This window comes from Acinonyx jubatus, chromosome A2 (genome assembly GCF_027475565.1).
Source record: "Acinonyx jubatus isolate Ajub_Pintada_27869175 chromosome A2, VMU_Ajub_asm_v1.0, whole genome shotgun sequence".
NCBI classification, from domain to species: domain Eukaryota; kingdom Metazoa; phylum Chordata; class Mammalia; order Carnivora; family Felidae; genus Acinonyx; species Acinonyx jubatus.
In genome coordinates, this window is record NC_069383.1 from 135,653,867 (window position 1) to 135,676,055 (window position 22,189).

The following is a 22,189-nucleotide window of genomic DNA, read 5'->3' on the forward strand; positions in this document are numbered from 1 at the left end:
ATATAATTATATACAAGTAATTATATATTTATATATGTAATGTATATAAATTACACAATATAAAATTATAATTAATTAATATACAGTATATAATTAATATTGTTAATATGTGTAATGTATAAAATACACAATATAAAATTATAATTAATATATAATTAGTATATTAATTAATTATAATTTGTGTGTATATATTGATGCCTGCCCTATGCCGGCCACTGTGCAAGCCACAGTGGGGAGCCAATAAAAGACAATTCCTGCCTTCAGTGAACCCACAGCCTTTGGGAACTGGGTTTGTAAATTGGAAGGTAGATTTGAAGTGCTCTCAAGTTCTGAATGTCCCTGGCCATCTGTTACAGTAAATGGGCCCCTCATTGCCTCATCACTATCTAGTGAATTCCAGGAAAATCACTCAGCCACTGCTTTGTTTAGGGTTGCATGTGAATCATACTCTGTGCTGGCTTTCTGCATCCCTTTCTCATTTTAGATCACTCTATCAAAGCCAACTGATGCTGGAAAGTACTGGAGCACAGAGTCAAATGGCTAGAGAATTCCCCACACTTCTTAGCTGCAGATTCTCAGAAGAGAGGTATGTGCTAAGTGGACAGAGTCATAAGTCCTGAGTTTTAACTAGTTCCTGACCCATGGCTAACTTAGCAAGTATGACTCTCAGCGCATGAGCTTACCTGTGCAAAACAAACAAAAACCCAACAAAACCCACCAAACCAACATTGAAAAAAACTTCTACTTCTTTATCTCTTTTATTATTATTATTATTTTTAACATTTATTTATTTTTGAGACAGAGAGAGACAGAGCATGAACGGGGGAGGGTCAGAGAGAGAGGGAGACACAGAATCCGAAACAGGCTCCAGGCTCTGAGCAGTCAGCACAGAACCCGACGCGAGGCTCGAACTCACGGAGTGCGAGATCGTGACCTGAGCCGAAGTTGGACGCTTAACTGACTGAGCCACTCAGGCGCCCCTCTTTATCTCTTTTAAAGCCACTTGATTCCAATTCAGAGTCCACATCTCCTGGCTGACTGGTGGTGGATGGGCTATTAGAGAGACTCCTTTCTGAAGATAACAGACATCCTAAAGGCTGTGTAGCATCACAACTTCAGGAAAGCTTCTCTGCTCATCAACTTTAACCTATCGTGGTTACCACTGAGAGTCCACAGTGCCTCCAGCTCGCACCATCCCTTAGTTCTGGTGGGACTCCTGCCTCAGGGCCATACTTGGAGACTGGAACCCTTAGGAAGGCTGGAGTTTCTGGTATCTCCAGGGACCCTAAGGATTTAGTCCCGTTGGCAGTCTGGATATCAACCAAGGGCACTTCCAGGACAGCCTTATTCTCTGCTGCTAAGGACACACACACATACACAGACACACACACACCCTTCTGTGTGTGTGGCAAGAGGCAAGAGAGCTTGCCATCTGCATGAGTGAGGGAAGGGAAAAGAAAAAAATACATGGGAAAAACATGCAAATTAAGATGTCTGTAAATGAGTCTACCACAGGTTTGTGCTACTTAAGTCCTTCTTTTAAAGTTTATGTATTTATTTTGAGAGAGAGAGAGAGAAATCATGAGCAGGGGAGGGGCAGAGAGAGAGGGGAGAACAGAGGATATGAAGCAGGTTCTGTGCCGATAGCAGAGAGTCCGATGCCAGGCTCAAACATACCATGAGATCATGACCTGAGCCGAAGTCGGATGCTTGACTGACTGAGCCACCCAGGTGTCCCTGTGCAACTTGAGTCTTAATGCAGCAAGCTTGCTAGTCACGTAAAGTTTTGACTAGCTAAATGTGTGAAATCATATATCAAAGGATGAGAACCATCTCGTAAAAGCATGTGTTTATAGATAATTAGAAGTTAGACATAAAAGAAAATGCTGCAATGATGCTTGTATTTGAGCAAAATTGATTATGATGAGATGTGAGAAAGACCTCCGACTTCAAGCAAGCCATCCAACACTTTCCCCTAGAGACCCTGAATTGGCATCCAATAACACAGAGAGGAAAAGATACAGTTACCGTAGCCATCATTCACTGGGCATTTACTATATTCCAGGAATGCTATATTATTGTTGTATTGTATTTAAACTTCATGACAAGATGAAATATGAACTCCATGAGGGGAAGTTACTTTGTTTCATTCACTGCTGAGCCCCTCACGCCCACACACAAATAGCGCCTGGCACATGGTAGATGTTCCATATATATTTGTTAAAAGAATGAAAAGATTAAATTATTTCCATCTTATAGACTAAAAAACCAAGGTTTGGGGAGGGGAAATAACATAGTAAATAAAATAGGATTTAGACCTAGATGAGTTTAGTGCCAAAGATGCTACTCTTTCTAATCTAAAAAGATCGTAAAGAAAAATATTTTTTAAAAAACTATCTGCCAACAAATCTGATACCTTAGGTGGAATAGAGGAATCCGTAGAAAGACACAAACTTCTGAAACTCACTCTATAAGAGATGTAAAATTTGAATACACCCATAATAAGTAAAGAGATTGAGTTAGTAATTTTAAACTTGTCCGAAGAAAGAGCACACAGGAAGAGGACTGTATGGGTGAATCCTTCTAAATATCTTAAGGAAAATGAATAACATTTCTTCACAAACTCCACCAAAGAACAGAAAAGGAAGAAGCACTCTGCAACTCACTCTGTGAGACCAGTACAGCCCTGACACTAAATTCAGACAAAGACATCACAAGAAAAGAAAATTACAAACCAATACTTCTTATGAAGACAGACATAAAAGTCATCAACAAAACACTAGCAGACTGAATCCAGTAACATTAAAAAAAATGATTCACCATGATAAAGTAAGATTTATCTCAGAAATTGAAGGTTGTTTTAACATCCAAAAGTCAGTGTGAAAACACCATATCAAAAGAATAAAAAACAGAAGCCACATGATTATCTCAGTAGCTAAAGAAAAAACATTTTAGAAATCTAATGCCCTTGGGGCACCTTGTTGGCTCAGTTGGTTACACTTAGTCAGTTGACTTCCTCAACCTGATAAAACCCACAGCTAACATTATACTTAATAGTAAAAGACTACATGCTTCCCTCTAAGATCATGAATGAGACAAAAGCATCCTTTCTCACCACTTCTACTCAACATCATCTAGAGATTCTAGCCAGTCCAATTGGATAAGAAAATGAAATAAAAAGTATTTATATTGGAAAGGAGTAACTGGGGCACCTGGGGGGCCCAGTGGGTTAAGCGTCCAACTTCGGCTCAGGTCGTGATCTCAGTTTGCGAGTTTGATCCCTGCATCTGGCTCTGTGCTGACAGCTCAGAGCCTGGACCCTGCTTCAGATTCTGTCTCCATCTCTCTCTGCCCCTCCCCTGCTCACACTTTGTCTCTCTCTCTCTCTCTGTCTCTCTCTCTCAAATATAAATAAACATTAAAATAATAATAAAATGAATAACTAAAACTGTCTCTGTTGGCCAATGGCATTATCTTTAGAGATAATTCTAAGAAACCCACTACAAAATGATAAGAAAAAATAAGCTCATCAAGTTTGCAATGTACAGGGTTAATATGCAAAATTCAATTGTATTTCTATTTACTAGCATTATCGACTGAATGTTTGTGCTCCCTCCAGATCCATATATTGAAGCCCAAACCCTCAATATGATTATATTTGAGTTTGGAGATAATTAGATTTAGATAAAGTCAAGAGGGTAAGGGCCTCATGATGGACTTAGTGCCTTTATAAGAAGAAACCAGAGAGTGACTCGCTGTCTCTCTCCAGACTTTCTTTCCCTCTTCCTCTTCCTCTCCCATGTGAGGACATAGCAAGAAGGCAGGCATCCACAAGCCAGGAAGGATCCTCATCAGAACCTGACCATGATCATGCTAACAACCTAATCTCTAACTTCCCAGGTTCCAGAACTCTGAGAAATAAATGTGTGTTATTTAAGCCACCCAGTCTGTGGTATTTTGTTATAGCAATGCTAGCTGAGACAACCAGCAAGGAATAATAAAAAATGAAATTAGGAAAACAATTCCTATTAAAACAGCATCCAAATGAATAAAATACCCAGCAATAACCTTAACAAAGCAGGGCAAAATAGAGTCTCTGACAACTGCAGAATATTATTCTGTAAAGACATTAGAGGAGGCCCAAATAAATAGAAAGATATCTCCACTTCATGAATCAGGAAACAATATTGTTAAGATGGCAATACTCCCCAAATTGATCTATAAATTCCACACAATTCCTATCAAAATTTCAGCTGTCTTCTTTGCAGAGGTTGACAAGCTGATGGTAAAATTTATGTGAAAATTTAAGGAACCCAGAAAAGGCAAAGCAATCTTAAAAATGAATGAAGTTGGGAGACTCACACTTTCCAATTTCAAAACTTAGTACAAAGCTACAGTAATAAGATAGTGTGGTACTGGCATGGGATAGACACACAAGTGGGATAGAATTAAGAATACAGAGATAAACCCTTACATGTATAGTCAATTCGTTTTTGACAGGGATGCTGAGACAATTCAATGGCAGACAAGAATTGTCTTTTCAAGAAATTATGCTGGGAGAAGTGGGTATCCACATGCAAAAGAATAAAGTTGGACCCCCTTCCCATGCCATCCATAATATTTAACTCAAAACGGGTCATAGACCAAAAAGTAGGAGATAAAACTGTAAGACTCATATAAGACAATATAGGAGTAAATGTTGGTTACCTTGGTTTTGACAAAGATTTCTTGGATGGAATAATAAATATTGAGGACTCACTGTGGCCCTAAGTGGTGAAGCAGGACTGAAAATATTTCCTCCCAACAAGCATGGCCCATGTTGATGTTTCTCAGCCTCCATTTTACATTGTGCTGCTCACAGTTCAGCCCCAGCTCTTCTTGGGACTCTTCCCTTCCTTGTGCCAGGCTAGGAATCCTGGCCCCCAACGCGCGTGCGCGCGCGCGCACACACACACACACACACACACACACACACACACACACACACACACACATCATTGTTGTATGCTGTATGCCTAACTCCATGAAATCCAAAATAGTTATAAGACAGCCTCCCCCTGCAAGTTCCAGGAAACGGAAAACTGAGGTGACGTTGTATGATCTGAATTGCAGATCATTGTGGTGTCTAAATACAGACCGTCCGTGCAGACACCTCCTGGCAGTCCAAGAGGATGTTACTTAAGACTATGGAAATCTGAATATCAGGACTTGGATGGCAAGCACAACAGATTTTAGGTACCTATCTACCCCACATCCCAGGTGGTCTACGGTGATGTGTAATAAATTGAGCCTCCACAAGATCAGTTATATAGTCCCATAGCACCAAACAGCGGTGAAGGCAGAGCGGGTTCCAGAAGATCTAAAAGGCCGTGAAGCCTGAGAATCACATCAAATTTAAATCCTGTAACCCTGGTGATTGACCCTGGAGAATCGTCACAGCCTGTGCTGGGGGCAGAGTACTGAAGGAGGGGGAAGCCGAGAATGTTCAGTGGTGGGGCACCACCAGCTCTCTCTTCAGTGAAGGGCTCATGCCCAGCTGCCAGCACTGCTGGCAGCAGACCACCTTTGGCTGTCCGCTCCTTGCAGCATGGCCTTGGCCACAGGGATCACTTGTCTGTTCTGGGTCCAATATGAAAGAGATGGTTAGGAGTACAATGGCCCGGTCATCTCAGCCCTGCTGGGAACACCTCAGGAGGGCCTGTCTAGCTGCAGAGCCCCTTGGACAGTTGGCAGAAGCTGTTACTGGGCCTGCATCTCAGCGTGGTTTCTCTCTCTGCTCAGTCCTGCTTTGTTCCCCTCCCTTCCACAGGTGTCGGTCCCAAGGATGCTCCTTAGATAAAACCTCCCACATGGTAAACTCTGTCTCAGCAACTGTGTCCTGAGAACCCAATCCTTGACGCTCAGTCAAAATTCTTGTCCCTGAAACATGAGCCCTGATCACTCTTGTATCAGTTTTTATATCATCTATTGACTATCATCTCTAATGGCTACTATAACCCCAGATATGGCATTTTACCAAGGAAAACTATATGCTTGGCTTGGAAAAGAGTGAAGAATTAGAACTTCAATTTATTCGTTTCATTAGCTTGTCAGCTTCCTCCCTCTTGTACCTAGAGCATTGTAGGGGAGGAAAAAGTTTGCATCAACCCTCTGAGGGTCCCTGGCTGGGCCTGACAAAGGTTGGCAGGCCAACAGCATACAAATTTATTTCAAATAAGTTTTACAAGACACAGGAGGCTTCAAAAGGAGAAGAAGTTCTGAAGAAACAGTTAAACCTGAGTATTTTTTGTGCTAGGTTTGATAAAGAGTTGTGAGAAATACGATAGGTCAGAGACTAAAATAAAAGACTAGGCCTTTTAGTTCTGGATCTTCTTGGCGTCCCTTCATCTTTGGAGGTATGGACGCTCCTTTCCTCTGCATGCAGGGAGGACACCCTCACACAAGTGCTTTATGACCTACTAAGGATGGGAGGGGAAATGACCTTCCTGCTTCTCCTTCAGCTCAAACTATTCAATATGCCAAGGGGCCATATTTTGGGGCAGCGTGTCCTGAACCCCATCAAGCACCAAGGTAGCTTTCTTCTTTCTCTTCCCAATCACTATAGAATGAAGCATTCTCTGTCATTCTCTTGCCCACAAGTGATCAAATTCACTTCAGCAGTCTCAACCCTTGGTTCATATGCAAACTCTGTACAGCTCGGTTTGTATGTCTAGATTCATCCAGAATAGGGCCCTGCGCACTTAGCACCACGTTTGTGCAAACTTCAGGCATGGCAGGTGGAAATAGCTAAACCATCCAGAGGCTCACAGTGCCCTGTGTGTATCATCAGGCCTTACCCTCAGTACCCTCTGGCTGCTTCCAATGGACAGTAGCTGCCTCCTCTTAGTCAGATATGCCCCAAAATTAACATACATCACTCCAGGAGCCCTTCAACCAACAATTGAGGGGTGAGAACTGGTATAGAAAATCTCCAGCACTTGCAGCTTTCCGTGGGATAATTCTGATGAGTTTCACCTCATTTCCCAGAGTTCCACAGCAGGATGACACTTCAGGAGCACTGGGAGGCAGGTGGATGTTACCTTCCGGGCAACAACACGCCCAGAATTCACTGCCTTCTCTTCATTCACTGCCTTCTCTTCTTGTTTATCCACTGCCTTACTGGTTTCCTGACCTCCCCCCTCCCCCACCACCCAATAAACTACTTACACTCAGATCTTCGCTTTGAGATCTGCTTCTTAGGAAACAAAATTAAGGGCTACGTCATTCCTGACCATGAAGAATTATAATCTAGTAAAGATTCAGTACATACACAAAATAACATAAACATAAACATGCATGCAGGTTTCCAGTGACCCAAAGAGAACTTTTTGGTTCTTCCAACCTTCCTTTGAAAGTGAATAAATAATGAAAATTCACCTCAGCTGATTTTAGCATAGTGGCTGTCTGTGGTTACCATAGGGAGTTGTTAGTTAATCCCATCAAAGGCTGTCTCTCTTGCTGAGGGAGTAAGGCCATCCTCTGTCCTCTCCACCCTTTCTCACCAGGGGCGATGTCAACATTAGCACATCACTGATGGCAGATTAAGCAACTAGTGAAACACGGAAAAGGCTCATTTTAGGAACCAAGAGCACTGTTCCTGCTTTGGTCTCGGAATCAAAACAATGGTTTCGATGACAGGAGCCATGATTGAATTGTGAAATCTTTCTTTTAAAGTTTGAGGAAAAGTCCCCTTCAGCTCCAGTTCTTTCTGAACAGCCAGGAAGGAAACACACACACACACGCAACCAGCAGATATAGGGTTTGCAGTCCATAAAGTCCCTGTCATAACTACTTTGGCTCTGCCATTGCAGTGCATAGCCATAGATAATACATAAGCAAATGGACAATGGGCTGTGTTCCAATAAAATTTATTTATAAAACTGATAGCCATATTTGACCTACTAGTAGGCTGTAGTTTGCTGACTGCTGCCCTAGGACCTTGCTATTTAAAGAGGGGTCTGTGGACCAGCAGCATAGGCATCACCCAGACTATAAATGCAGAATCTGAGCCCCATCCCAGACCTACTAAATTAGAATCTGAATTATGAAAATAAGGGCCCCAGTGATTCATATGCACAGTAACATTTGTGAAGTACTGTTTTAGGAGATTTGGATTGTGTTGACTGTGAACCAGAATAATTGTATGTATTAAATTGTATGTATGTAAAATAAGCTTTTAGGGGCGCTTGGGTGGCTCAGTCGGTTGGGCATCTGACTTTGGCTCAGGTCATGATCTCGCGGTCCGTGAGTTCGAGCCCCGCGTGGGGCTCTGTGCTGACAGCTCAGAGCCTGGAGCCTGTTTCGGATTCTGTGCCTCCCTCTCTCTCTGACCTTCCCCCATTCATGCTCTGTCTCTCTGTCTCAAAAATGAATATACGTTAAAAAAATTTTTTTTTAAATAAAATAAGCTTTTATTTCCATTTAACACTGCTTGAGCGTGATGATAGCAGAAATTTGCTTGGTTTTATGTGACTAGGTCTACAGCGGTCACTCCTCCTTATTGGTGGAGAGAGGAGGATCAGTTCAAAACCTACAAAATTGGGACAGACCATGAAGTCTGGACAATCTAACTTAGCACAACTCACAAGTAATCACAGCACTCCATAGAACCACGAAGTTCCCCATGCCTTCTTTTCCTTTTCTCCCACAAAGTGGCAGCAGCTTTGACTGAGCTGGACCAGTCAGCCCTGAATCTGATTGCTCACATGTGTGTACACATAATTTAGGTGTCTTTGCCGTCACAGGTCATTAAATGCCCACAACATGCTGTTCCCAAAAATGTCAGCCTCAGGGACTTGGGGAAAAAAAAAAATCCTCACTCCAAGGGCTAAAACGCATGCTCGTTAAAGTCATGAATTACTTGATGTTCTGTCAAAGATGAATCCACAATGGAAAGGACAGAGGAGGGTGAGTGTGTATTTGAGAGGACTGCCCCAGTCAGAAAACAGCGGGCAACCTCTGTGCCTGACTGACCACATGAGTGGAAGCAAGGCGCTTGACTCCTCAGAACCACGGTGTTCTTATCTGGGAAAAGGAAGCTCCTAGTTTCTCAGTACCTGTAAACATTTTAGTGGCTCATAACCTTTGACTCAACGATTATACCTGTAGGACTACGCTCTATAAAATTTTCACGTAAGTATGTGAAAGTTTATGCCAGCGTGTATTCATCCAGCGCTATCTTAATAGTAAATCAGGAAGCCACTTAAACGTTCAGCGGTATGAGAATGGCTAAATAAATTGTAGGACCACTAACTGTTCTAACGTGAGGCAGTTAAAAAAAAGGTGGAACCATTTGCACTGAAGCGGAAATGTATCTTTGCTATACTGTTAGAGGAAAAGAATAAGATACAGATCATATTTCATTGATTCCAAGGTAGGCATTTTTCACCTTTCGCATTATTATAAGTAGAGCCTTATAGTTGATGGTGTCTTACAATTGCTATGGATCAGGCAACAGTCTTGGTGGTATACATAAAATAATGACAGATCCTATACTCAGTGGCATCTTAGATTGAATGCAACGTGCCGAATGAATCACATACACATGTGAATGGATGTGTTGATATATGTTTCTCTTATACCGCGCATGGCTATACTTACAAACATATATAGGTGTATATTTCAAAGCATTGAAAAAATGCCTAGAAATATGCACGTCAGATGCACAGTAGCCAGTTTTAAGGAAAAAAAAATTAAGTAAATAGGGCTAGGGAGTGAGATGCAAGAGGCAGTTTTGCCTTCCAGGTTTTTGTACTTTTTACACTTTTTGCGTTGTATTGACAACAAACATGTTTTACTTTTTAAATCCGAAAATAGTATGGGGTGTCTGGCTGGCTCAGTCAGTAGAGCATGCAACTCCTGGTCTTGCAGTCCTAAGTTTGAGCCGTATGCTGGGCATAGAGATTACTTAAAATCTTTTAAAAAATCAAAAAGTAGTATGATAGTAATGTCTTTCTTCTTGTCTCTCAAGACTGGCGTGAAAGATGTTATCATACAAAAGTAATTGCTGTAGAGCGCGTGGCGGTTCTTCTCTCCTTTGTCAGCTACAGAGACTAGGGGGAAGAGACAGAAATTGGAGACATTTAGGGCTGCCACCTTTTTTATTTTGCCTGGAGTGCAACATTTATTCTGTGAGAAAATGAGATGGGATGGCCCATGGCAACAGGAGAAGCCAATCTTTGGCTCATTGGGGTATCACTTCTGATCAGGAATGTGTCATGAGGCGTTCATTCAAGAGGCAAATCAGCAGGGAAATGTCAAAACATCAGCAAATTGTGAGTAAATAGACTCAGACGCTTTGGTGCAAACTTGCTAAGAACAGAGGCTGTGGTTTCCATATGCCCCTACAGACTTTCTGATAGAGGCCCTCATGAATATTAACCACTTATACATTTCAGGGTGAATGACGGTAGCACAGCCAAGCATGTGAGCCTTGTTCTTGAAGACGGACCTGGTCCTTGGGTAGGAAGGAGTGAGGGGGGAAGAGTCCAGTTCAGCACCTCAGAGGCTTTCTCTGGGAGCCAGGGAAGTAATACCTGGAACAGGGCAGTTTTTTGCAAAGAGGAAAAGTTCCATCACATATGATGAAACACATGAGGGTGCTTTGCAACTAGGTAGCATCCTATTCCTTCTTATTTTGTAGGTGGATATGTACATTTCGTGTCAGTGTCTACATGGTTGGCTCAGCTCCTGGAACTCAGTACCTTCCCTCCTTTTTTGTGCTTCACTGTAATCAAAGCTCAGCCAGCTACAGTAGGCAGGAAGCACGTTTTCTTTCTTGGGCAAAATTGACAGAGCAAACTTGCCACTTTGAAAGTATGAGACGCGTTCGGGTTTATTCTTGAGGATCTGCAGAGAGAGTTATCCTTAAGTGATCTACCCATACAGAAGTTCTCCTGGGAAGCTGGAGCAAAAGGCAGGGAGCACAAGTGGGTAGAGGTTGTGAAACAAACCTGACATGTGTTGGTAATGGTTGAAGTGGGCGATGGAGGCATACAAGCTCAAGATGCTTGTCACTCTACCGTTGTCTAAGTTTGAATTTTCCATATTCCAAGGTTAAGTAAAAGAAAAAGAACTGGAGGGAAGGAGTACTGAATTTCTCTACCAGCAGGGAGAGGCTACCGTGCCAGGATCATTTCTGTTAGTATATTCTCATTTTCCTTACCTAGAAATGGACACAATACCAACTCACTGGGTTGTGATAATTAAGGCAAGAGATGAATGTAAAATTCCTAGCGTTGTCCCTCAAAGTGTGCTACTATTACTAAAATAAAATAAGAGTAAATTACCTTTAAAATACCAGTGTATTGACAGCGATTTTATTTTAATGGTGGAAATATTTTTACTTGCTTTCTTTTCATTGTATTTTCCCCACTTTCTATATTGAACAAATCTATCGCTACATTTAGGAAAAATGGAACAATCTTTATTCGAATTAACTTTTATTTGACTCCTCTCTTACCCATATGTGAAGGGGTTTGAAAAACTTGGACTACTAACCATTCAAAAACATTCTTAATATTATAACTTCACTTCCTCCCTGTCTGAAGCTGAAAGCCTTTTTGATGCAAGAACTTTGGTTTGAAGTTCCTTAAAGAATGATAAAGAAAAAAGCTGAATTACAATACGCCCATCTCTTCTACCTCCTGGTTCCAAAAAATGTTTAAATTAGCTTCTGGCTATTTCTGTGTAAAGTTAGTTTGTGATTTTATTGACAGGTGATGGGTTACAGTAATTCACCCTACAGATCCCCCAGGGATAAACATGAAACATTCTACTACTGTCAAAGAAGCTAGATCCCTGTTGGTTCGTTCGTTCTTTCTTTCTTTCTTTCTTTTTTCTAAAAAACATGTATCTTGTGCCTGTTGCTGCTGCTTTTATTTGGAGCATCAAATAAATAGAAGACACTGACTTCCAAGAGTTTTTGACATTGATGGTGTTATGCAATGGTCTTTTATACTATATCAGTTGTCAGTTGTCACAGTGATATGACATAACTAGGCAAAACTGACACAGCCATATAACTTTCTTGGGAGTAGAATATTTCACGTCTTTCCTGGGGTAATTGCAGGCTCCGTCACTGTAACCCTCAAACTATCTATAAGTGGAGGAAACTCACATAGAAAACTCAGCACCTGCGATGGTAAGCACTGAGTGAGCTCCTGGGTCTGCAGGCTGTGGTTGATCGGGCTGGGCGTGGCTGATCTGAGCCTGACTCACTTTGACTCACAGGGCTCAGCTGACTATGCCCTACTGCAGGGTAGCCTCGTCTGAAACCAAGCGGCCAGGGGCTGTGCTCCACGTGGTTTTCATCCTATAGCACACCATCCTACACGTGTTCTCCCGCTGAGGGAGCAAGCACAAGCAAAAGTGCCCAAGTGCTTTTTTGTTTCCTCATTATTTTTTTCAAAATAGGTCTTAAATCCCTCCCCTCTTTTTTCCCAGGTGTTGTTTTTTTGTTTTTTTGTTTTGTTTTGTTTTGTTTTTTTAAGATCTTGTTGTGTCATGTCTGCTAATATCCCTAGTACTTGCTAATGCAAGTACTAAGACAGCCCAGATTCAAAAATGAGAAAGTAGGAGCTCCTGGGTGGCTCAGTTGGTTAAGCATCCAACTTCAGCTTGGGTCCTGATCTCACGGCTCATGAATTTAAGCCCCGCATTGGGGTCTCTGCTGTCAATGCAGAGCCCACTTTGGATCCTCTGTCGCCTCTCTCTCTCTCTCTCTCTCTCTCTGTCACCCCTCCCCTCTTTCTCAAAATTAAATAAACGTTAAAAAATGAGGAAGTAGATTGTGCCTTCTTTACTGAAAGGAATTGCGAAGTCACCTGGTGAAAGTTGGGGCTACAGGAAAGAGTAAAGAATGGGGGTCATTAATGCCAAGTAGCCAAAGCAATCTTGAAAAAGAAAACCAAAGCAGGAGGCCTCACAATCCCAGACTTCAAGCTATACTACAAAGCTGTAATCATCAAGACAGTATGGTACTGGCACAAGAACAGACAGTCAGATCAATGGAACAGAATAGAGAACCCAGAAATGGACCCACAAACGTATGGCCAACTAATCTTTGACAAGGCAGGAAAGAATATCCAATGGAATAAAGACAGTCTCTTCAGCAACCAGTGCTGGGAAAACTGGACAACAACATGCAGAAAAATGAACCTGGACCACTTTCTTACACCATACACAAAAATAAACTCAAAATGGATGAAAGACCTAAAAGTAAGACAGGAAGCCATCAAAATCCTCAAGGAGAAAGCAGGCAAAAACCTCTTTGATCTTGCCTGCAGCAACTTCTTACTCAACACATCTCAAGAGGCAAGCGAAACAAAAGCAAAAATGAACTATTGGGACCTCATCAAAATAAAAAGATATTTGCAAACAACATATCAGATAAAGGGTTAGTATCCAAAATCTATAAAGAACTTATCAAACTCAACACCCAAAAAACAAATAATCCAGTGAAGAAATGGGCAAAAGACATGAATAGACACTTCTCCAAGGAAGACATCCAGATGGCCAACCAACACATGAAAAAATGCTCAACAGCACTCATCATCAGGGAAATACAAATCAAAACCACAATGAGATACTACCTCACACCTGTCAGAATGGCTAACATTAACAACTCAGGCAATGACTGATGTTGGTGAGGATGCAGAGAAAGAAGATCTCTTTTGCACTGCTGGTGGGAATGCAAACTGGTGCAGCCACTCTGGAAAAGGAGGTCCCTCAAAAAGCTAAAAATAGAACTACCCTATGACCCAGCAATGGCACTACTAGGCATTTATCCATGGGATACAGGTGTGCTGTTTCCAAGGGACACATGCATCCCCATGTTTATAGCAGCACTATCAACAACAGCCAAAGTATGGAAAGAGCCCAAATGTCCATTGATGGATGAATCGTTACAGAAGATGTGGTATACATATACAATGGAGTATTACTCGGCAATCAAAAAGAATGAAATCTTGCCGTTTGCAACTACATGGATGGAACTGGAGGGTATTATGGTAAGTGAAATTAGAGAAAGACAAAAATCATATGACTTCATTCATATGAGGACTCCAAGAGACAAAACAGATGAACATAAGGGAAGGGAAACAAAAATAATATAAAAACAGGGAGGGGGACAAAACAGAAGAGACTCATAAATATGGAGAACAAACTGAGGGTTTCTGGAGGGCTTGTGGGAGCAGGGATGGGCTAAATGGGTAAGGGGCATTAAGGAATCTACTGAAATCATTGTTTCACTCTATGCTAACTAATTTGGATGTAAATTTTAAAAAATAAAAAAGAAATAAAAAAGTAAAAGAATGGGGGTCATTAATGCAATCAATGTGCCATATAAAGTTACATAACAAGAACTAGCAGTTCTCTGTGACGTTATATGTTTTGCAATGCACTGTTATATATCTTCATATATATAATTACATCCCTAAGGATGGAAGAGGATTAATTCTTTCAGTAAGGTAGCTATGAGTTGTTTTGATGCTGAAATTTATTTTTACTTCTAGCCTCTTGTCCCCTAATTTGTACACATATGCTATGATAATTTGAAGTTATATTTCAGGGATCAGTGAATAAAATTGCTTTTTTTTCCTTTTTTGCACATGCAGTTGTGGTTTCCTGATATACCCTTGTGGTTGCCAGATAAACACCCATTTATCTTTCAAAACCCACCTATTGTATCACCTCCTCCAGGAAGCCTCTCTGGCCTCTCCAGATAAAATTAATCATCCCCTCCTCTGATCTACCTTTGTGCCTTGCCTTATCTGTTTAAGCTGTCATCTGCCTCTGTAGAGTCTGAGCCCACTGAGTGGAATAAGGAGAATAGGCTCTGGGATCAGGCTACCAGAGTTCACCTCCCAGGTACTATTTCCCACATGTGGGGCCTTGGACAGGTTATTCAGCTTGGGCTCTATGTACCTCCTATCTGTACTGTGGGAGTACTAATTGTATTGGCTTAAGAGGGACACTAAGAGAATTAAATGGGCATTAAATATTTGATAAAAGACATGACATAATGTTCTAAATAAAATTAGCTATTAGTGTTTATCATCTTATTACCCATAATGCTAGTTAGATGACCTTATACCACCTTGGAGTCAATTTGTAACACTGGGTCTAGACCACCAATGTACCCTTGGATCCTTAAGTCCTTACGGTGTCCTTGGTTGAGGTCAGAAGTATGAGTGATTTTGCAATCAGGATCTGAAGGAGAAGGAGGTGGGAAATTAATAGCTGAACAATGGAACAAGCCTCCAAAGATCACCCCATTCTGACCCTAACATGTAATTCTGTGACGATAAAGAAAATAAAAAGAGGATCAAAATGTACCCAATTAATATTCATCTTTACATGGAAACCAATTTGACAATAAATTTCATGTTAAAAAAATATTCATCTTTACAGATCTCATTGTTAGGTATTGTCTTTCTGTTCCTCTGAGCAGAAGGTTCACTTAAGTCATTCAGTAAGCTTTGTTCTCCAAACCAAACAGTAAGGTGATGTGGGGACAATGGGAAGTAAAATGAAATGGCACAACCCATCCCTGAGGCTAGAAGAGGCAATGAAACGGAATTACATAAGCTTCCTCTTAGTCCTCAATTTGAATGATGCATTTACTTTGAGACATCTCATCTTCAAAATAGGTGAGCTGAGGATTAGAGGAATGGAACAGATGGCATCTTGATAAATTAATACTCTGAAAACGAGGGAGGAGACACACATTGTCTACAACATTCAGAAAGTATTTCTACTAGAATAAAGTATATACTGTATTTTGGTGTATCTGAAGATTAGATGTTTATGTCATCGTCATTATTTAGCACATTTGGGGAAAGAAAGAATTTTGATAAATACAAAGGTTATACTTGAGCATTTATTCACTTGCTACAGTGCTACCAACTAGTAAACTCCAAAGGCGAACTTGGTATATAAATAGTAAGTAAATGGTAAATAAAGAGAAATTGTCTTTTGCTAAGTGAAATAAGTCAGACAGAAAAAGGCAAGTACCATATGATTTCACTTATATGTGGAATCTAAAAAACAAAGCAAACAAATGAACCAGAAATAGACTTACAAATACAGAAAGCGAACTGGGGGGTTGCCAAAGGGTAGGGGTGTGGGGGGTGGTCAAAAGGATAGGGTTACAAACTTCCAGTTATAAAATAAATAAGTCATGGGGATGAAAAATACAGTATAGGGAACATAGTCAATAATAGTGTAATAACATTGTATGGTGACAGACGGTAGCTACACTTACCACGGTGAGCATGTGTAATCTACAGAATTGCTGAATCACTATGTTGCATACCTGAAACTAATATAATATTGTATGTCAACTATACTTCAAAAATTTTTTAATGTTTTATTTATTTTTGAGAGAGAGAGAATGAGAGCAGGGGAGAGGCAGAGAGAAAGGGAGACACAGAATCCAAAGCAGGCTCCAGGCTCTGAGCTATCAGCACAGAGCCCGATGTGGGGCTGGAACTTACAAACTGTGAAATCATGACCTGAGCCAAAGTCGTATGCTTTACCAACTGAGCCACCTGGGCACCCCTACTTCAATTAAAGAGAGAGAGAGAGAGAGAGAGAGAGAGAGAGAGAGAGAAAAGAAAGAAAGAAAGAAAGAAAGAAAGAAAGAAAGAAAGAAAGAAAGAAAGAAAAGAAAGAAAGAAAGTTATCTTTGTAGAATCATGTAATTGGGATTTTAGTAGGCAAAATGTACACATAATAAAAATAAAAGACAAATAGTACACAAAGATATACTATGAACTGTCTCCCTCTCAGCTCTAATTCTCCATTCCTCAAAGGAAACACCATTATCAGTTTCTTACATATCCTTTCTTTTCTTGTATATGCATATATATTACAGCTTGAGAGAGTTAAAGATCTTTGTTTCTAATTTATACCCTTATTTTGCATACACTTATTAAGGCTAAAACTAAACCCTTGCAGTGGACAGGCTTTACATGATTTGGGCAAAATTGTTAAGTCAATCAGGATTAGTTTGGTTTCAAGTGACCAAAAGAAAGGTGGTTTAAGCAAAGAAAAAAAAAAAGAAAAGAAATCATGGGAATACATCCAGGGGATAGAGATCTGACAGCCTCAAACACAGCTTGAGGTCTTGACCATTCATATTCTCTCTCCCTCTCTCCCTCCCCCTTTCTCCCTCTCCTCCCCTACTTGCTGTTCCACTCTGTTTCCCAGTTTCCCTCCATTTTTGGAGCCTGTGGAGTGACAAAATCATGGTCAGCAGCTCTAGCCCCACATCCCACCTGGCTTAAAATCTAGCAAAATGAAAAAGAGTGCTTCTCTTCCCCAGCTATTCAAGGAAAGCCTGAAGCTAACTTCTTACTGGTCTATATTGTCTCATACCCATCCCTGAGCCAATCAGTGTGCCAAAAGCAATGTCCTTTTGCCCCCAGAACACATGCTTCCCTCTCTCTCACTCCTCCCACGAAACATGTGATCACAGCATGTGATCTAAAAGTGAGGGAAGCTGTATAGCTCAGAGGAAAACTAGGGTGCCATTACCAACAGAAGGGTGAACCGATGGCAGGCAGATGAAAATCTCAGAAGTTCATAGCACTTACCAATTAAGGAAAAGATGGAAATAGTTACCTCTTGCTTCATAGTAGAAAATTGTCAAAGATTAGGGAAACTATATTGTTTATTCTCAAATCTTATTTTTTATTACAGGATAAACCTCAATTGGACAAGTTCAAGATATAAGTTATCTATCTAAAAGCCAGTCCAATGTTCCTACTTCCTACTATACTGATGAATTCAATGGTCCAATAATTCAGGTTTTGTTTGCTTTCCCACTCTTTTCAGAATCATTCCCATCAAGCACATGGTAATAGCTTTATATTTTCCTTCCTTCAGTAACCCCATTACTAGAATGCCATTAAAACTAGCGGTTGATTTTTTTTGTCACTCAAATAACATGAACTTACATACATATTAAGGCCTATCTGAACTATAAATGGTAAAAGAATATCAATGACTTCTATCAAATTAGGAAAATAACAAGTAAGACCCAAATAGAAGAAATAAACCATTTGGTAACACAAGACAAAATATGTCTTTTTTAATGCACAGTTCATGGGATTAAAAAAAACTATTCACTAACATTGAAAATACGTTGCTCTTAACCTCAAGACTACAGTACATTCAGGCAGGAATAGAGATCACCTAGTCTAGTGATGTGGATGTGTGATAGGGCCGACCTTTGGGAAGGGAATTCACTCAGGTGCTGGCTTCAAATGCAAATTGTTTGGCAGGCCTTGGTCTAATGAGCAAATGGTCTGTAGGTGGGATCTGAGAATTGTGTATTAATTAGCTCAGTTGATGATACTTATGTGGCTTTAACTTGGGGAAAAAATGTGGGTGGCTCAGTTGGTTAAGTGTCTGACTTCAGGTCACGATCTCACGGTTCTTACAGTTCATGAGTTCAAGCTCTGATGCGGGGCTCAAATTTAAAAAATTAAAAATACGTGCAGACTTGCCATCCAGGATGTCAAGCAAATTAAAAATCTTTAAATGTCTGTATCTTGACAGCTAATAGGTTCAAGCCCCACATTGGGCTCTGTGCTGACAGCTCAGAGCCTGGAGTCTGCTTCAGATTCTGTGTCTCCCTCTCTCTACCCACTCTCCTGCTTGTGCTCTCTCTCTCTCAAAAATAAACATTAAAAAATATTTATTTAAAAAATGTGGATAGTCTAACCTCCTCATTTTATAAACAGGGCTTTTGAGGTGCAGAATAGGGAAGTGATTTGCCCATAAATGGCAGAGCTGGGGCTAAACCCATGTGTCCTGAATGCGGTACTCTTACCTCCTTCCTTGCTTTTCACCTTTCTGTGCATCCATTTCCATGGGGTTGTTGAGAATGAATCTGGCTGACCATATTGTCCAGGCTGGTGTGAAATTCTATTAGAAAGATATCTGGTATGGAAATTACCATATCAATGAGCTTTAACTGTTTCTTACAGGATTCTTTTCCTGACTGTACAAAGCATCTGTCTGGTTAAAGGCTCAGTCGATTCTTAAACACAAGTGTTCCGGATGAGGAAAAGAGTTTCCCTCGGTCAAAGGACCGTGTATTCAGAAGATGCAAATCAACCAATAGGACTTATTCAAGATAACCTGACATTGTACCTGAAATGGGTCCACATCACATTGCAATGGATTCTTTTTGTGTTCTCTATAAGAAAAGTGAGGAGAGACTGACAACATGATTCCATTGAAACCTTTTAGATTACATTTTTCCTGATCACCTTAGGTCTTACTTCACCACACATACAATTATATCTGGATAACATATTTGAAGAGATGTTTCAAATTGGAATTAAGAGACATCCACAACCTTTCCATTTCCAGTGGGTGAGATTTTCTCTTCCTTACTCTTACTGTGACTGATTCAACTTTGTATTTTCTGTATCCAGCACAGTGCCTGGTACATAATATGATGGCGTTATGTAGAAGTTATACACCACAGCAGTTGAGAGAAAGGGCCACGAAGGTGCCGGTAAATATTTAACAATGGGCTCTCCAAGAGAAGGAAGTCCCGATCTGTAGCATTTGCTGATCTCCATGGTGTAAATAGTTCACTATGGCCAATTTCAAGCTACTAACGTGACTGAATGCACATTTGTGAAAAAGATATGCCATAGTGCATTGTTACATAATATTTCCACCAGAAAGGTTCAATAGAAATAACTTTAAGAATGAAGATAAAGTAGAATATAGTAAAATAATTAGAAATCAGAGCTGAGTGTTGATCACCTTTGTTTTAATATCATTTATTTGATTGAAGGTTTATCTAACTTAATCTTTAATAATGGCTGAATTTAACAACCAGTGCTCAAAAGTCCTGAATATGGGACATTTTGCTCTTTGTGAGCTGATTTGATCTAACTTCAGTTGCCACTGGAAGGGGCTCTTGGGCCTGAGTCATAACTTCTTCAATTATTAGCTCTGAGATTTTGAGCAAGTCGGCTTGACCTTCTAGTGCCTCACTTTCCTTATCTTTATAATGGAATAATAGTGGTAAGTATCTTACAAGCTGTTTGCAAAGAATAAATGAGAAAGTACATGTAAAATTAGAGAAATGTTGTAAGAGCCCAAGAAATGTTGGCTCTTGGTGATAATAATAATACTCAACAAATATTGACTCAGTGACAGATGGTGGATAGATGGATGGACACATGGATTGACAGATGCTTTTCATGTGAGAGAGAAAAGCTTTTTTTTTTTTTTGATGCGTGTTTATTTATTTTGAGAAAGAGAGAGAAGACCAGCAGGGGAGGGGCAGAGAGAGAGGGAGAGAGAATCCCAAGAAGACTCCATGCTATCAGCACAGAGACCGATGTGGGGCTTGAACTCACAAACCATGAGATCATGACCTGAGCCAAAACCAAGAGTCAGATGCTTAACCAACTGAGCCACTCAGGTGCCCTGGGAAAAAGCTTTTTTAATGTAAAAAATATTTAAAAAGTTCATCCATAAAGTGTCTCTAAGGAGGATATGAAATCCCCCAGTTTGTCATGGTGGATGAATCAACTCTTCTTTCCATGGTGCCGCATGATACGCTAAGAGTCCTACGTGACTTGCCATTAGTAGTATCAGCAGTCACTAAAAAAAGCAGGAAGAGAAGTACCCTTTCTTCACTCCTACCATCCGCGGGGAGCACAAGTGTTAAAGCCCCTTTCAGACATCATCGCTGCATGTCCGTGGCCCCTTCTTTTCCGGAAAGAGCTGAGTCTCTCTTTTTCTGAATCACATGGCTGCTAATATCAAGGCGCGGGGTTTTCCCTCCAGATACTGCCTGCTCTTCTAAGACCACCCGAGGAAGCATCTCTTTCCTGCTCACAGTGGATTGATCCCAGTACACTTAACAGTGCCCCATGGGACTGTTTCTCACTCACATGGAGAGTCTGACATATTGAGGACAGTGGTTCCTCTCAAGTCTGAACAGAGCCCTTCTCCTTCGGAATTGTGTCTTCTTCCTTGCTCCAGTTAGGCTTTGGTTCATCTTCCCAGGCCGAGAGAGAGGAGAAGAGTCTCCTGACAGCTGTGGATCCTGCATCTTCTGTGCAATAATGTCTCAGAGAAAAACTAGAAGCGGAAGCCCAGTTGCCACCAAACTCAGCTTTCCACATCATTCAAATGCCCCAAATGGTGGCTCACCTGTAATGAAGGTAGGTGACCTGCAAACAGGCCTTTGACAAAAGTCTGCATCTATGTGTCAAGATGAGAACGTTGGTCTCGTAACTCGAAGCCTAGAACCTTTTTCACTGAATCATGCTACCTTTTGGGAGGTCTGGCAGGGAGTTCTTGACGTGTAAGTAACACCCTTATATTTGCTTCTTTCAAAAGATAGACATTGAGAGTGTCAATGTCTTGATAATACTTGACTGAAGGCACAAATCTATCTAGTTCATCTATCCTAAACACTTTAAAATGAAGAGGAGATAGTTTTGAGTATCTATAACGAAACTGGTAACTAAAGGAAAAGTTGCATCAAAGGACAATGACAGAGAATGAATGCAGACTTGGAATATAAAAATGTCTTTAACCTGGTAAAGGTTACCTATCAAAAGTGTGGAGCAAGCCCCATACTTAATGGTGATGCATTCCTCTGAAGATCAAGGAAAACCCAAGGATATTCATTCTAGCTTCTATTTTCCGGGAGGTTTCAGTGAATGCAGTAAGACAAGAAATAGAAATTAAATCTATAAGGATTAGAAAGGAAGAAATGAAATTTTAAATGACAAAAATTTGAAAAGCTCCAAAGAGGTTTCAAATCATTAGAAGTAATGAGAGAGTTTAAGAAGGGTGGTTGGATATGAAATCAATATGCAAAAATAAATCTACGCATCAACGTCCAATATTTAGAAAATTCATTTTAAAATTTCCATTTATAACACTTTTTATAATGCTAGTGAGTAAAGCTAAAAGAATTACTACTATGTTAATGAACAGAAAGAAGATTCTACGTTATAAAGTGGTCAGTTCTCTCCAAAATTGTGAATTAAGTGCTATTCCAATCTAAACTCCTGTAGAAATCTACAGGAGTTGTGGTTTTTGGGGGTTTTTTTTGTTGTTGTTTTTTTTGTTTTTTGGAAAAAGTAGAAACTGATTCTAA

The 22,189-nt window shown here is 40.5% G+C and overlaps 1 long non-coding RNA gene across 12 annotated transcripts in view; it reads left to right on the forward strand.

Annotated features, from left to right (window-relative positions):
• The window catches only part of LOC106968858 (uncharacterized), a 109,466-nt gene that overhangs the window by 80,159 nt on the left and 7,118 nt on the right, over nucleotides 1-22,189 (forward strand). For 5 of the 12 annotated variants that reach the window (XR_008297083.1, XR_008297088.1, XR_008297084.1 and 2 more), the window contains 2 exons: nucleotides 485-586; nucleotides 3,770-4,830. The exons of 1 other annotated variant lie outside the window; for it this stretch is intronic. This is a non-coding gene — a long non-coding RNA (uncharacterized LOC106968858). Of the gene's footprint in view, nucleotides 1-484; nucleotides 587-3,769; nucleotides 4,833-22,189 lie in introns of those variants that run through there. 6 more of the 12 variants (XR_008297089.1, XR_008297091.1, XR_008297090.1 and 3 more) reach the window with 3 other exon arrangements.